Source organism: Neophocaena asiaeorientalis, unplaced genomic scaffold, assembly GCF_003031525.2.
Source record: "Neophocaena asiaeorientalis asiaeorientalis breed wild unplaced genomic scaffold, Neophocaena_asiaeorientalis_V1.1 scaffold7, whole genome shotgun sequence".
Classification (NCBI taxonomy): domain Eukaryota; kingdom Metazoa; phylum Chordata; class Mammalia; order Artiodactyla; family Phocoenidae; genus Neophocaena; species Neophocaena asiaeorientalis.
Genome location: NW_020185337.1, coordinates 23,433,094 through 23,447,029, shown reverse-complemented (window position 1 = coordinate 23,447,029; position 13,936 = coordinate 23,433,094). Strand labels below are relative to the sequence as shown.

Here is a 13,936-nt window from a genome sequence, read left to right as displayed (position 1 = left end):
GGGGAGAGGGGGAGAGCGGGAGAGAGGGAGAGAGGGAGAGAGGAAATCTCCAGTGAGGGAAGAACAAAAATGAACTATAAACATATTAGATAAATATTTACCTTATTTACTTAAATTTAACATGCTATTATTTATATACCATTAACAAAGAAGAAAATGTTGCCCGTTAATAGGCCCATTGCTTTTATAACCATATTTTGTAGAATGTATCCCTATTTCAAATATGTTGAGATATGAGGAAAAAAATCAGTATTAATAGTATGCTAGGATGTACACAACTTTTTAGAAAGTAATAGTGCTGTCAATAAATAAAATTGAGAGGGACCAAAAGTGTGGGAAGGCGAGGACTTGTCATAATCTTAAACTGTGTACTTTGAATAAGTCTTCCTTGAGAAAGGGACATTTAACCAAAGAGTTGAAAGTGGTTGAAACTAAGCCTCGTGGGGATTTGGCAAAGTATCTTCAGGCAGGGGGAGTGGCCAATTGCGAACCGGTTTTATTTCAGGACAGAAAGGCAATGAGCATTAAGAGCGGCTGCGTGGAGTTTGCAAGAGGGAGAGGGATGTGATAGGAAGATACTGCAAAGTCAGAACACTTATGGTTTTGATGTGCATTCAAGAGACTGGTTTTTAATCTGAGTGACAGTGGGAGCCAATTTAGCATTTTAAGCAGAGACGGGATGTGACTTAACTCGTAAATGTGAAGTTAGGGATACACAAAAATAGGAATAATACTGTTAGGTAGGATTACTGAAAAATAATAATAATAGTTCATAAATCTCTATCAAGTGTTTACAGAAATTGTGGAAAAATATGTTAGAAAGACAGAGGAATAGTAAAAAATTCTCCTGGTACCCCGGATGCATTTCAAAGCGACAGCTATCGCAGGTGCTCATGGAGCTGGGCTCTGTACCTAAGGGCACATGACCAGACAATCTTTGGAATTAGGACTCTGAGGGAAAATACAGCCAAGATGAAACGTACTAAAAGGACTCTAGGGAAGATAATGATGGATCACGTCTGGGCATAAGTGAGATACCAGTCTAATGGAAGAATAGCCCCTGGGTGGGATTATTCAAATCAGTAAGGAGAAGGTGGAAAATATTTGTTTGAACTGTGAATGCTTTTGGCAGACCCAGATGCAATATTTTCACATCTCTCACGGCGACAGATCCCCCAGGACTATATATAAAGAAATATATGAGAACAAAAGTGTGTGGGCCATAAAGCAGAGAGCGATAAACACGAAGGAAGACCCTTGTTTCTAGCACACGGCCCTAGCAAAGGAGAAAGCAAAGAGCCAGATGAAGGGGCTGATCCCTCCTGAAAGAAATCATGGAACAATTACGAACAAGAGAGCATGAGAAACAGGGAGAGACGTAGCAGAAATAAGTACAGCACAAGGTCTCAAAACTTTCAGACTGAGGACATGAAACACTGTGGAGCTCACGGGAGGTTTAGGTCGGCAGTAGCCCCCAAAGGCACAGTCTCCAAAAACATTCATCTCATTTTTTGTTTCAGAATCAGCTAGAGGATATATGCCAGCTAAAACAGTGTGGGGCTTTGGTGTAATCCCTATGGATCTGGTTTCACAAATGCAAGTAATTCCATCAGGGCACTGGGTCCAAAAACGCCTGTTCCCAAGGGCTATGTGATTGTCTTGACATTGTTTTTCTGAGAAAGGGGACACTGTACGGCTTGCGCTTTCTCCCAGAAAGCTTATGACTATTGGGCTCTTGTGGCAAAATCAGGCTAGATATACACTAAATGCACTCCCTCTTCTTTCTGAGCCCAGTCCCAGTTTATCTCTCTCAGACTCCTCTACAATAGAATGTACTAATTGAGAGTCCTGATAAGCAGCAAAAATACTGTCTGCCACCACAAGGCCCACCCTATGAATCTCCGAGGTGATCCTTCACATGTGGTCTGTTAAACACAGACGATCCAGTGGAGGGCTCCAAGGCCTTGGGGAAGTGATTCTAAAACTATCTGTGGTGCTGAAGATGTCTTCCCTCTTCCATTTCTATAGTTACCAGAAAATAAGACCCCTTTCACAGATGATGTAGCAGTATGAATTTACTGGAAAAATTTTAAAGATTACTCATAATTTCTATACTTTATCTCATCACCAGGTAACAAATAGTTCGCAGACTGAAGCAAGGACATTCCCATTCCGTAGCACTGTCTCATGTGATATTATGGACTGCAGCGAGACTGATCCTGGATCACTAGATGGCTGCATGAAACAGAGCCCCCCATAAACCCACAGCTGGACTGCAGGAGAAATGAGAATCAACGTGATAAATGAAGGTAGGATGTCGGTTAAACTACTGGAATAAACAGAGCAACAGTACTGTCGGTGGCTTAAATAAGATATAAATCCTGATATGTGGTCATAAAGGGGTATGGTGGCTTCACAGTGCGGACATGGATTAAGCTGGTTTAACACAGAACCAAATACTTTGGCTTAAACAAGACATAAGGCCTTGTAGGTGGCCAGACGATGGTTGGGTAACTTGCTCTCATTGCATACATGACGTATTCATTTCCTTTTGCTGCTGTAACATGTTACCGTAAATTTTGTGGTGTTAAGCAACACAAATTTGTTTTCTTACGTTTCTAAATGTCAGAAAACCAAAATAAGTTTTACTAAGGTGCCAGTAGGGTTGGTTCCTTTTGGAAGCTCTAGGGGAAACTCCACATCCTTGCAATCTCTGGTTTCTTGGGCCACTTACATTCCTCGGCCTGTTACTCACTCATCAGGTCTCTCCAACTTCTTGCCTCTGCCATCACATCTCCTAATTTCTTCTTTGGCTTCCTTGCCTCTCTTGTATGAGGACCTTTATAATTATACTTAGAGCCTGCCAGAATAATATCCTTATCTTGAGAACCTTAACTTAATCACGTATACAAGTCCCCTTTGCCATTTAAAGTAGCATTCACGTGTTCCAAGGATTAGGATGTGAATGGCTTTTGTTAAGACATTTTCAGCCGACCACACCCAGGCACCTTCTATTTTAGTTCTTCTGCAAACATCAAAGCATGACTTTCTCCAAATTAAAAATAGCTCCCCAAGCTACCACCACCAGACCCATATTCCAAAAAAGCAGAAACAGTTAAAAGAGGAAGGGCAGGCACATAGCTTTCCTATTTTGGTCATAATTCAGACAGTAAATGCATCAGTTACCCTCACATTCCATTGGCCCAAAATGTGTCACAGGACAACATCTAGCTTCAAAGAGATCTGGGAACGGTAGGTTTCGGTGGGTGGTCTTAGGCCTGCTAAAACTGATCTTTTATTACTAAAGAAGACTAAAGAGAATTATTTGGAAGATAAATCAAGTTTTCTCCACATATAGTGACAAAACTAACCTATTTGTGTGTGGGTTTGATCAATTAAATATAAGCTATTTAACCTTGGACAGTTGATACAGAAAGAGTCGTATCTTTCCACAGCAAAACCAACTTTTTTTTTTTTTTCTGTCATTCCCCTTCCTTCATATACTACTGAGTGCCTGCTGTGGTGGTTTTGGACAGAATTAAAGTACTGAACTCTGAGAACAAAGAAGTATTACTTGTAATTTCTAAGTTTACTTGATATCTTCTTGATGTTGTCTACATTAACCATATCCACTAACTTTCAGAACTTTTACAAATGAGGGTCATAAGAAAACATGCCTTTAACTAATGTAACCAATCAGGTTTTTAAGAATGGTTCCTATGAGGTATAAGATCATGATGGAAATTAATGAGAAAAACCCTCTGCCACAGATAAATAGAATACACAGGAAACAACAGTTATCTAATATTGGAAACCAGCAGCAGAGGACTATGGTTCCTGAAATAAGGCAAAAAGAAAAAAAGTGGGATGAGCTGTAGAACTGCCTCAGCTAGCAGCCAAAAGGCATTTGGTTGATATTGATGCAGAGAAGGGGAATCAAAAGTTCTCAATGAACCAAAGATAAAGATATTGGAATTCAGGAAAGCTTGGCAGCTGGAATTTGCAGGACAGAGTACCAAAAGGGAGAGAAATATGTCGAGAAAGAGCTCCAGGAATCTTAATAGGGGTCTTTGGGGTCTTTGGTTCAATGCATAGCATAAAACTTCACAAAGTCAGGCAAAATTCAATTAGCAAGAAATAAAACCAGGGAGCTATAATTCTAAAAGTTCCAAGAGCGTACATAGTGGTAGGTGACATATGAGTTGGGTTAATCAGACTTCAGACTGGAGAGACTTAACTGAAAAACCAGATTGGAGAGCTCATAGAGACTCCAGAAATAATGAATCTTAGAAGGTTAATGAAAAACTTCTAGTATAAGGGCTACTCTAGAAATAATCAAATAGAGTTTAAAAAACTCTAAAGTATGAAACTGATATACAGGTAAATTAATGTCAAAACAAAAATCAATACTTCTCAAAAGTATCCCACAAATCTCTCTCAACAATTTTCACCATCCAATTTAAAAATACTTTAACAGACATGAAGAGAGAAAATTAGACTCATATGCAAATAAAAATTAGTCAATAGAGACAATTTCAGAGATGATGAAATTAGCAAAAAAAATTTTTTTTTAATATCTGGCATGAAAAGATTGAAAGATTTAAAGGAAAACATGAAAAAATGGGGGATAAATGCAGATCATAAAAAATAAATGGTAGTCCTAGAGTTGAAAATACAATATCTGAAATAAATTTCAAAAATACTCTGGTTGGGATTAATAGCAGACTAGACACGTACAAAAATGATTTGTGAACTTGAAGTCAAAGCAACAGAAACCATCTGTACTGAAGTACAGTAAGAACAAAGATTGAAGAGAAAAAATGAACAGAGTTTAGTGGTCTATGTGAAAATAGTAAGCAATAACACATATTGGTAATGGGATTCCTAATGGAGGGAGAGAGCTGTTTGAAAGGAATTGACAATTTATTTTTCCAAATTTGTTGAAAAATGTAAACCAAAAATTCAAGTTGAGCAATCCCTGCAGGATAAATCTAAGTAGAGAAAAAAAAAAAAAACCAAGGCATCTCATAATCAAATTGCTGAAACCCACTGAAAAGGAGAAAATTGCAAAAACAGAAGAGAAATAGAAAAAAAAAAAACTAGAAATAAGAGAGTTTTCATTAGAAATCATGAAAGCCTGAAGGTAATAGAATAACATGTGAAAAGTGTTGAAAGAAAACAAAAAGGAAAACTATCTGCTCCAAATTCAATATCCAGCAGAAATAATTCTTTAATGAAGAAAAAATTAAAATATCTTTAAATAACAAGGGCTGAGAAAATGTATCAGGAGCATATCTGAACTTCACATTGTTACATAATGTTTATTAGGCTAAAGGAAAATTCAGAAATTTGGATTTCCATGAAAGAATGAGGAGAATTAGAAAGGACAAATGTAAAAGTCTTGTTTTCTTGTGTTTTTTTTAATTCTTTGAAAGATATTTAACTATTTAGAGAAAAAATAACACAATGTATTATGAGGTTTATAACACATATAGAAGTAAAATATTTGACAATATTACCACAATGAATGGAATGGAAAGAAGAGAGATCAATGTATACTGTATTAAAGTTCTTATACTTGAAGTGGTAAAATATCTGAAGATACATGGCAATACGTTAAAGTTGTATATTGTAAACAAAGCTTTCACTTACACCTTCAAATATCAACAAAAAGCCATAGCTAATAAGTTAATAGCGGAGAAAAAACAGAATTCTAAACGTTATGTAATCCAACAGAAGGCAGAATACAAGGAAATAATGAATAGAGAACAGATGCAACCATTTGAAAACACACAGCATGAGGGTACACTTAAATCCAGTGAGAATCAGCCCAGGAGAGAGATGTTGAAGTTCTCCCAAAACTATGAACTTCAAGAAACTGCTTCACCAAGAGGAAGCAAAATAAAAAATTAAGGAGGGACATGACTGTTTAGATTTTACTTGTCCTTAAAACTTTCAGACTTTCTTTAGACTTTATGTCACAAGGGCAGAAGAATTTACTTTTGGATATTAATTACTTTGGACTAATTTCATTGTAACTTTAATCTTTGAAGTATTATTTCTCTCCGGGAATTTAATAATTAGATTATCTATTAAAATGTGAGCATGTCTATGCTCTCACTATTGCGTAACTGGAGTATCTTGATATCACGATTTAATCTAATTGCAGAAGCTCTGAAGAGCTCTGTTAAAAACTGCACATAATTTAGCATGGGAGATAATAGAAAGAATCTTTAGGCCTTGGAGTTAATGAGGTAATGTACTGTTCTATCATATTTAAAAACCTTCTGGAAGCAAACATAGAGTGCCCACCAGTAGCTCTCAGGGGGGGAGATACAAAAGGGAAGCAAAGTCATTAAGTTAAGGACACCTCTTAACTACGAGTGTCCCCAAATTCAGCTCTGAGAAAAGAAGTTAGGTTCAGATGGTTGATTTGGGAAATGATCCCAGGAAGCATAAGTTAAAGGGTAGGAAAAGTACGACAGAGGAAAGAAAAATAGCACAAAAAAGGGTTAATTCCGGTGAGGACACTCTGAGGAATCAGGTACAATGCACCTGAGAATCTGCCCACTGAGGAGCGGGTGCTGGGCTTCTTACCCATTGCCTCGTGTCCCTCATTGGTTAAGGACTGTCCCTGGGGGCATTCAATCCCTGACACAACTGGGCTACCTGAAGTGAGGCTGATAAAGCTTCCTGTGTCAAATAAAGTCCTCAGGAGAGTGGAAGAGAGACAAACTCCTGCATGACCAGTCGTCAGGGGATGTCCACCACAGCTGAGGAGGCCCGAGTGGGGCTTGGAGCAAATCATCAAGACTGAGGGCAAAACTGATTTGATACATGTCGGATCTCAACCCCTGAAGCAACAGCCACTCCCTGAGATCCCTATATGCTTATTTTAAAGTCAAAATTAAGAGAATAAAGCTTGAGAATCTGAGGAAGGACATATACTCCTGCTTCACATGTTTCTGGGGAATCAAACTGCTGGACCAGTAGTTCTCCAACTTTATCATCAGTCATCAGGTAGGTTTATAAAACACAGATCATCCTACCTCATGGCCGGACCCTCTGATTCAGTAGGTATGGGTGAACCCTGAGAATTTGCAGTTTAATAAAAGAGACAAATGAACTTATTTATAAAACAGAAATAGACCTACAGACATAGAAAACAAAACTTATGGTTGCCAAAGGGGAAAGGGGATGGGAGGGATATATTAGGAGTTTAGGATTAACCGATACACACTGCTGTATATAAAACAGATAACCAACAAGCACCTACTGTAGAGCACAGGGAACTATACTCGATACCTTATAATAACCTATAATGGGAAAAGAATCTGAAAAAGAATATATATATGTAACTGAATCACTGTGCTGTACACCTGAAACTAACATGACATTGTAAATCAACTATACTTCAATAAAATGTTTTAAAAAAATAAAATAAAAATAAAATAAGCTGCTCATGCTACTTGCTCAAAAACCACAGTTAGAGAATCACTGAGCCAGAGTGACCCTCAAAACTTCTCTCTCTCTCATCCTTTAGTAACTCACAGTGGGAAGAAGGGAGAGGAGGCACTCGGCCTTTTGCTTCCTGCTTTCCGGACCTTACTGCCTGCAGGAAGGTTATATTCCCATTTGTGCTTTGTCCTTGCTGAAAGCTTAGCGGGGAAGGCTGCCTGAAACTGCAAGTTCAATTCTATGATGCATGAAGAAGCAGACCACTGTTGCTCCAGACTTAAGCCACTTTTTCTAAAAAGCTTTATCCGTAAGAAGATGATGCTTTGATGTCTATATGGCTAGCTCCAAATTCTGAAGGAGAAAAATAGAGGTGTTCTACATAGACATCCTATAGAACCAGAAATTTTGTGCAGAAGTTTCTGACATGAGTAGAAAAACAAATCCACTTGATATTACATGTGAGGTCTTAAACAATAAAGGAGGGAGAAATAACAGCATGCATATGGGTTTTTTTTTTTTTTTAATATGGATGAGCTTTCTGCCCAGAGGGTAGTGTAAACACTGAATGACTTTTAAAATTTCATACATTCTGTATCCTAAGCTGAAGATCTAAAGCCGATTTGCTTTATGTAAAAAGGAAAAGAAAAGCATGAAATGAATTGCACTGGTAGAGTCAAGCTCCTTTGATTTATACATAATGTTTCTTCTGACAAGGACACAGAAGCACTTTCATATTTCAATAACCTAATTTAGCATTGTTTGAAAAGAAAAAGGGCTACTGATAGACTTTTATTTGGCTCGCACCCAGGGATATTTAAGTAGACTTTGCACTTCAAAAACACTCTTTAAGAAATTCCAATGACTTGTGGTATTTGCAGAGCTTTTTACGGTAATCAATAATATATTTTATTTTTATAGCTAATTGACAAATTGTTAAGATAAATATGTTAAATTCCCTATGGAAACCTGATTTTCTAAAGGTCTTTTTAACCTTTTCTGAAAAGTGGATAGAGATTGAAAAATGAGTTAAACTAGTTTTAGAGATTTATTGGGTCCATAAATGTGCTATTTGTCTACCTAATTTGCATTTTCTCGCGTGTTCATTGTATTTTTCAGGGTCACAGTTCCTTCTCAACTATTCTTTTGTTATTGGCCTATAACTGTTCTGAGTGACCTCAAGTTTACTAGACTTATTTATATACAAAGCATACATTTAAAGTTATTATGCCAAATATAAACAATATAAAACCAAAGGAAAGGGAAACACCAAGAAAAGCGACAAATCACTTATTTAGCAAATGATTTGTAGGGCTGCTGTTTTATAGCTAATTCTACCCTTTCTAAACATTTTACTATGAAGTGATAAACACAACTAGTTACCTACCCAGTATTTATTCTCACCTTCCTCCCTTCCTCCTAAATAGGTGAGCGTTTCATCCTTGTGAATGGCAAACCCCAAGGTCAAAGACGCATCTTTAGCAATCTCTGCATTTAGGGGTCAATGGCAGTTACTGTTGGCACTTCCATTGAAGTTCTTTTAAAAGTGGGCTCTCAGGTGTCAGGAAGTGTTCTTCCTCCCTCTTGATTACTTTTTCCCTGCTGAAATGTGAAAATGCCGGCTGGAATTTTCACCTCCATTTGGAAAACATTGAGAAAGGAAACAATGTTCTAACCACAAATAGTGGAGCACAGGATAGCGATGACATTGCGGGGCTGCCACCCTGAGCCACACCATCTGGGCTTCTTTTACACATAAGAACACCACACTGGTATCTTCTTTATGCCCCTGTTATGTGGGGTGTCTGTTACAGCAGCTGAAGATAATCTCTTACCGATCCACGCATAATACATTTTCTACCCAGGTTTTTGGCCTCTTCAAATAGGTTTAAATATTAAAAATGATCCTTGAAATATACTTATTGTCTTCCCTAGTTGATAAAAATGCAGTAGAACAAGGCTGGTTGCTTTTTATCGGTTGTGGTTGAATTTGATGAATTAGTGTTAGTCTATACTTCATTTCTCCCTCTCAGATAAGGCAAGCACACTGGCAAGTCAGATTTAGAAGAACCACTGGGCTGTCTAAACATCTGTCAGATCTTAATGGTCCATATACTCCTTTATATATGCTTGACCTAAATAAAAGTGTTTCTTATAAACAGATATTGCCAGATGCCTTCAGAAAATGTTTTGAGGGAAGGTTTTGCATTTATTTCTTTCTCTCTAGTACCTCACTCTAGTAGTATTTGACCAACTTGGATACCCCAGTCAGTTTTTCACTTCGTTCCTCATCTCTCATGGTCTCACACCTTTCCTTACCTACAACTTTCCTTACCTTACCATTTATTCTGTGTTCCATCATTATAATCATTCTCTTGTAAATGTACTTAAATTTATAATGTCTCTCTCCTACGTACTCATGTGACAAAACAAGATGTTGGTAAACCCAAATCTCCTCTTTCTATGATCACAAATTCGCAGCCAACCACAACAGAAAGAAAACATACTAATATATATCATCTCAAGAACACCCAAAGATGTGCCCAACATTCCAACTACATACTGCTATTTTTATAATCCTACCTCCCTACAACTTTTCTCCTCGAATCACTAAAGCTCTCACAAACTGCCCACTTTCAATAGTTGGTACAGTAAGTCCCCTACATACGAACCTTCAAGTTACGAACTTTCAAAGATGTGAATGTGCGTTCACATGTCCAATCACATAAGTTAGTTCCGGTGTCTGGCGTACACTGTCACATAAGGGCATCCTCTACAAGTAGTTGTGCTTTTGTGTACTGTACTGTACAGGACTGTATACAGTACAGTAGCACAGTATCTTTATTTCAAGATCAGGATGTCTGGAAGCAAGTGTAAAAGCAGCGGTGAAGTGGCTGGTACTGCTAAGAAGCACCGGGGATAGGAGGCCCAGGGAAAGGATGAAGAGAGACAAGAGGAAGAGAAGCAACCGAAGAACTGAAGAGATTCACGACACAGGAAATGGCAAGAGGATTTTCTTTATTTGAGGAGGCACTGTTAGTTTCTGAGGCACAGGACCTGAATGTAGAACGGTACATGAAGGTCACAGCAGCCATTCAGAATGCAACCCAGTGCTACCGTGTCATCTATGATGAGAAAAAAAAGCTACTACCCAGACATCACTGGATCATTTTTTCAAGAGGGTAGATAGAACTGAATCCAGCAAGGAACCAGAACCTGTGCCGTCAGCGTCAGGCGTGAGTGAAATGGCAGCTGGCCTTCCGTCTCCTATTACTGAGGATCCTTCAGCTCTACCATCTCCCACCTCCCCTCCCTCCTCCAGTCAGTAACTCTTCTCGCCTGTTCACTCGATGCCAGCCCTGGATGCCAGCTGTTGTACTGCACTACAGTACTTTTCAAGAGGCTGTCCTGTAAGATTAAAACATGCTTTCTATTTTTTGTGTTGTTTTTTTATGTATTATTTGTGTGAAAAGTATTATAAACCTATAAACCTATTACAGTACGGTACTATATAGCCAATTGTGTTCGTTGGGTACCCAGGCTAACTTTATTGGACTTACAAACAAACTGGACTTACAAATGTGCTCTTGGAATGGAACTCGTTTGTGTGTAGGGGACTATTCCTAATGACACTGAAATAATCCAAGCAATGCAAAGAGGATTTCCTCATGCTCCCACCCTGAGCATCTGCTCCCAAACTGTCTGTCCTCCTCCCTGTTTCAACAGATTAACTACCAATCTTCCAAAGAACAGCCCTTCCATCTGTGTACTAGATTATATCAACTTTTTAAAGACTTGATGACTGCAATTTTCCCCTTTTTCTCTTATATGAGCTGCTTTTCATTTTTACTGGACTATTCACATCAACATAAAAGATAATCACATCTGCAAAATGAAATTCCCTCTCTTGACCCCAAGTGACTCTCCACTTACTGCACAGTTCTCTCTCTGTTCACTTTCAACAAACATAATATCCTTGCTTCTCTTTCCAAACCCCATCCCTTCATAGAAACATTTATACCAAGGATTTCAAAGCAGATTAAATGTAGTAGGAGGTAATAGGAAGAGATTGGTTTTACTCCCAGGTTTAGGGATCTTTGTTCCTGGGAAAAGGAAAGCACCAGTGCTTAGTCTAGGCAATCACTGTTAATATTGAATTACTCTTAATTAATTCATAATGCTAAGCCTGAAGGTGGAGGAGAGGCAGCACTGTTTCTGAGACCTCATTATTCCTTTATTCTCATATTCCATCTTCAGAAAAACCTGATATCAGAGTAAATAGTTAATGCACAGGAAGGATGAAATAGGGACACTGCATTTCCCCAGCACCACTCAAGGCACATCTTACAACATAAATGCCTGCAGTTTGGCTCAAAGCCTTCTTCCTGGGCTTTCCAGCTGGAGCATGGCAAATGAGTGAGTTGTGTAAGAAACCTACATCGGACGGGACTGGGGAGCAGACCCTCAGAAGAGCATCCATTTAGAATGGTTCCCATGCTCTACCATGCATCACAATTCCCTGAGAAGCTTATCAAAATGCAGATTTCAAATCAAATTTTCAGAGAGTGCTGTTGAAGCTCAGGTCCTAAATCTTTGATATTTTTTCCTGTGGTTCTGATGCAGGTAGAACATGGACCCTGCACAGCTCTACAAACTAGCTAGAACTCTAGTGTGCTAGGTACTTAGACTGGACAAACTAGGGCTAGAAGTGATGAGAGGTAAAAGACAGAACTTTTGGTTAGCCACATGCCATTGCGAGAAAAGGGAACGGAGAGCGACCAGGATCCCTGGCAAAAACACCACCTCAAAGCATCAGTTTTGTCAATTAGGCCATTAGCCAGTAAAAATCACCGCAAAGAGGGAGACAAGGGCCAGGATGCCTACAACCACCAGTTCACCATGGATGCAGCACCCAGATAGGGAACATCCCCCACACACTCCTGTCCTGTCCTCCCAAGACTGAGTCCTCTGGGACAGTTGCTATCTCTGAACATCCAACTCCAAACATCTGAGACCACTGGGAACAAGCCTCACCTCCTTCACACTTCGTCTGTTATATTCACTGGTTTCTGTGAAAGCCCATTTCCAAGCCGTGACCCATGTCTAGCTGACAAATGGATTTGCACCAGAAACCAAAACCTAAATCTGCTTCTGTAGAGTGTCAACTATACTCAAACTTTGCCAGAGCTGCTCTAAGTCTTTGCTCAAAACCCTCCAACCCCACTTTTAGCAGAAGTTAACATAAATCTTTACGTTAAAGGGTCCAGAGATAAGAAAGGAAGCTGCCAACAAAAAAACAAATGGAACTAGCTGGGACCAAGATGGGAATAAATCTGAACTCCAACAGACCCTCAATCCCATTGTATGCTGATTTTCCTACATTAGCATTTTCAGTGACACACCCACCTGGTGGCCATGACTGGACACTAAGGACCAAAAGAAGATAAAAAGGGGGTGGCACCCCTCTCCCTCGAAAAAGCACTGCCCCTTCCCCAGTAAACTAATGCACATAACTCCCCATCATTAGTCTCATTCCTCCTCCGTTTGCCTTCACTCTTTAAAATTAAATTCCTTTTGCCAGGTAGGCAAGAAGTTGATCTGGGAATTTAGTTCCTGCTTCTCCATTCTTTGGTCACTGAATAAAGCTTGTGCTTTGTCAATTTCAGCTGCAGCTTCAATATTGGCTGCTTGAACAAAACAGAAAAAGAACCTTCCCCTAAAGAATCCAAAAAAAAGAGTGGATATATGTATAACTGATTCACTTTGCTGTACACCTGAAACTAACAACATTGTAAATCAACTATACTCCAATAAAAATTTAAAAAAAAAAGAACCCTGCCCTGCCGGGTAGGGGTAGCAGAGTCTATATGACTTAATTCAGTAACAAAACCATAAGCTCCCCAATCTTTTCAAACTTTTTTTCCACTCTCCTCTTGATTCATTCCAGTCACACTAGCCACCTTGCTGTTCCTACAGAAAGCCAGAAAGTTTCTGCCTCCTTTTTGTAAACCATAGAGTAAATTAATGTATATATGTGTATGGAAATTAATTAGTGTGTATTAATGAATCATACATACAATCCTATTATCAATTCAACTAAATGTGAATTAAGTCAGAAATAAAACAAAGCACTGATTGTAAGATTGATATCAGCCTACTTGGCCAATGCTTTAAATTAATTTAAAGCCATTAAATTAATTATTGAGATTACAAAACTCTGTACATAATAAGTTTTCTATATCACTAATAAGATCAACTAAACATCTGATCTAACTAAAATTTTTAAATGCTTAATTTTTTCAGTTTCTAAAATTTATACAGTTGCCTAATTGTTGATATTCTAAAGTTGAAAAAATAGTTTAAATTTCCTATGCTTTAATTTTCCAGTCAGAATGAGTTACTCTGTAATGTTTCATGATGAGAAAAGTGGTACAAATTTATTTACTTACCTTTTTTTAATTGGAAGGGTTTTACATTAACA

The 13,936-nt window shown here is 38.4% G+C and overlaps 1 protein-coding gene across 3 annotated transcripts in view; it reads right to left on the bottom strand.

Moving 5' to 3' along the window:
• The window catches only part of FSTL5 (follistatin like 5), a 649,684-nt gene that overhangs the window by 152,448 nt on the left and 483,300 nt on the right, over window positions 1-13,936 (bottom strand). The gene's annotated exons all lie outside the window — the stretch shown is intronic.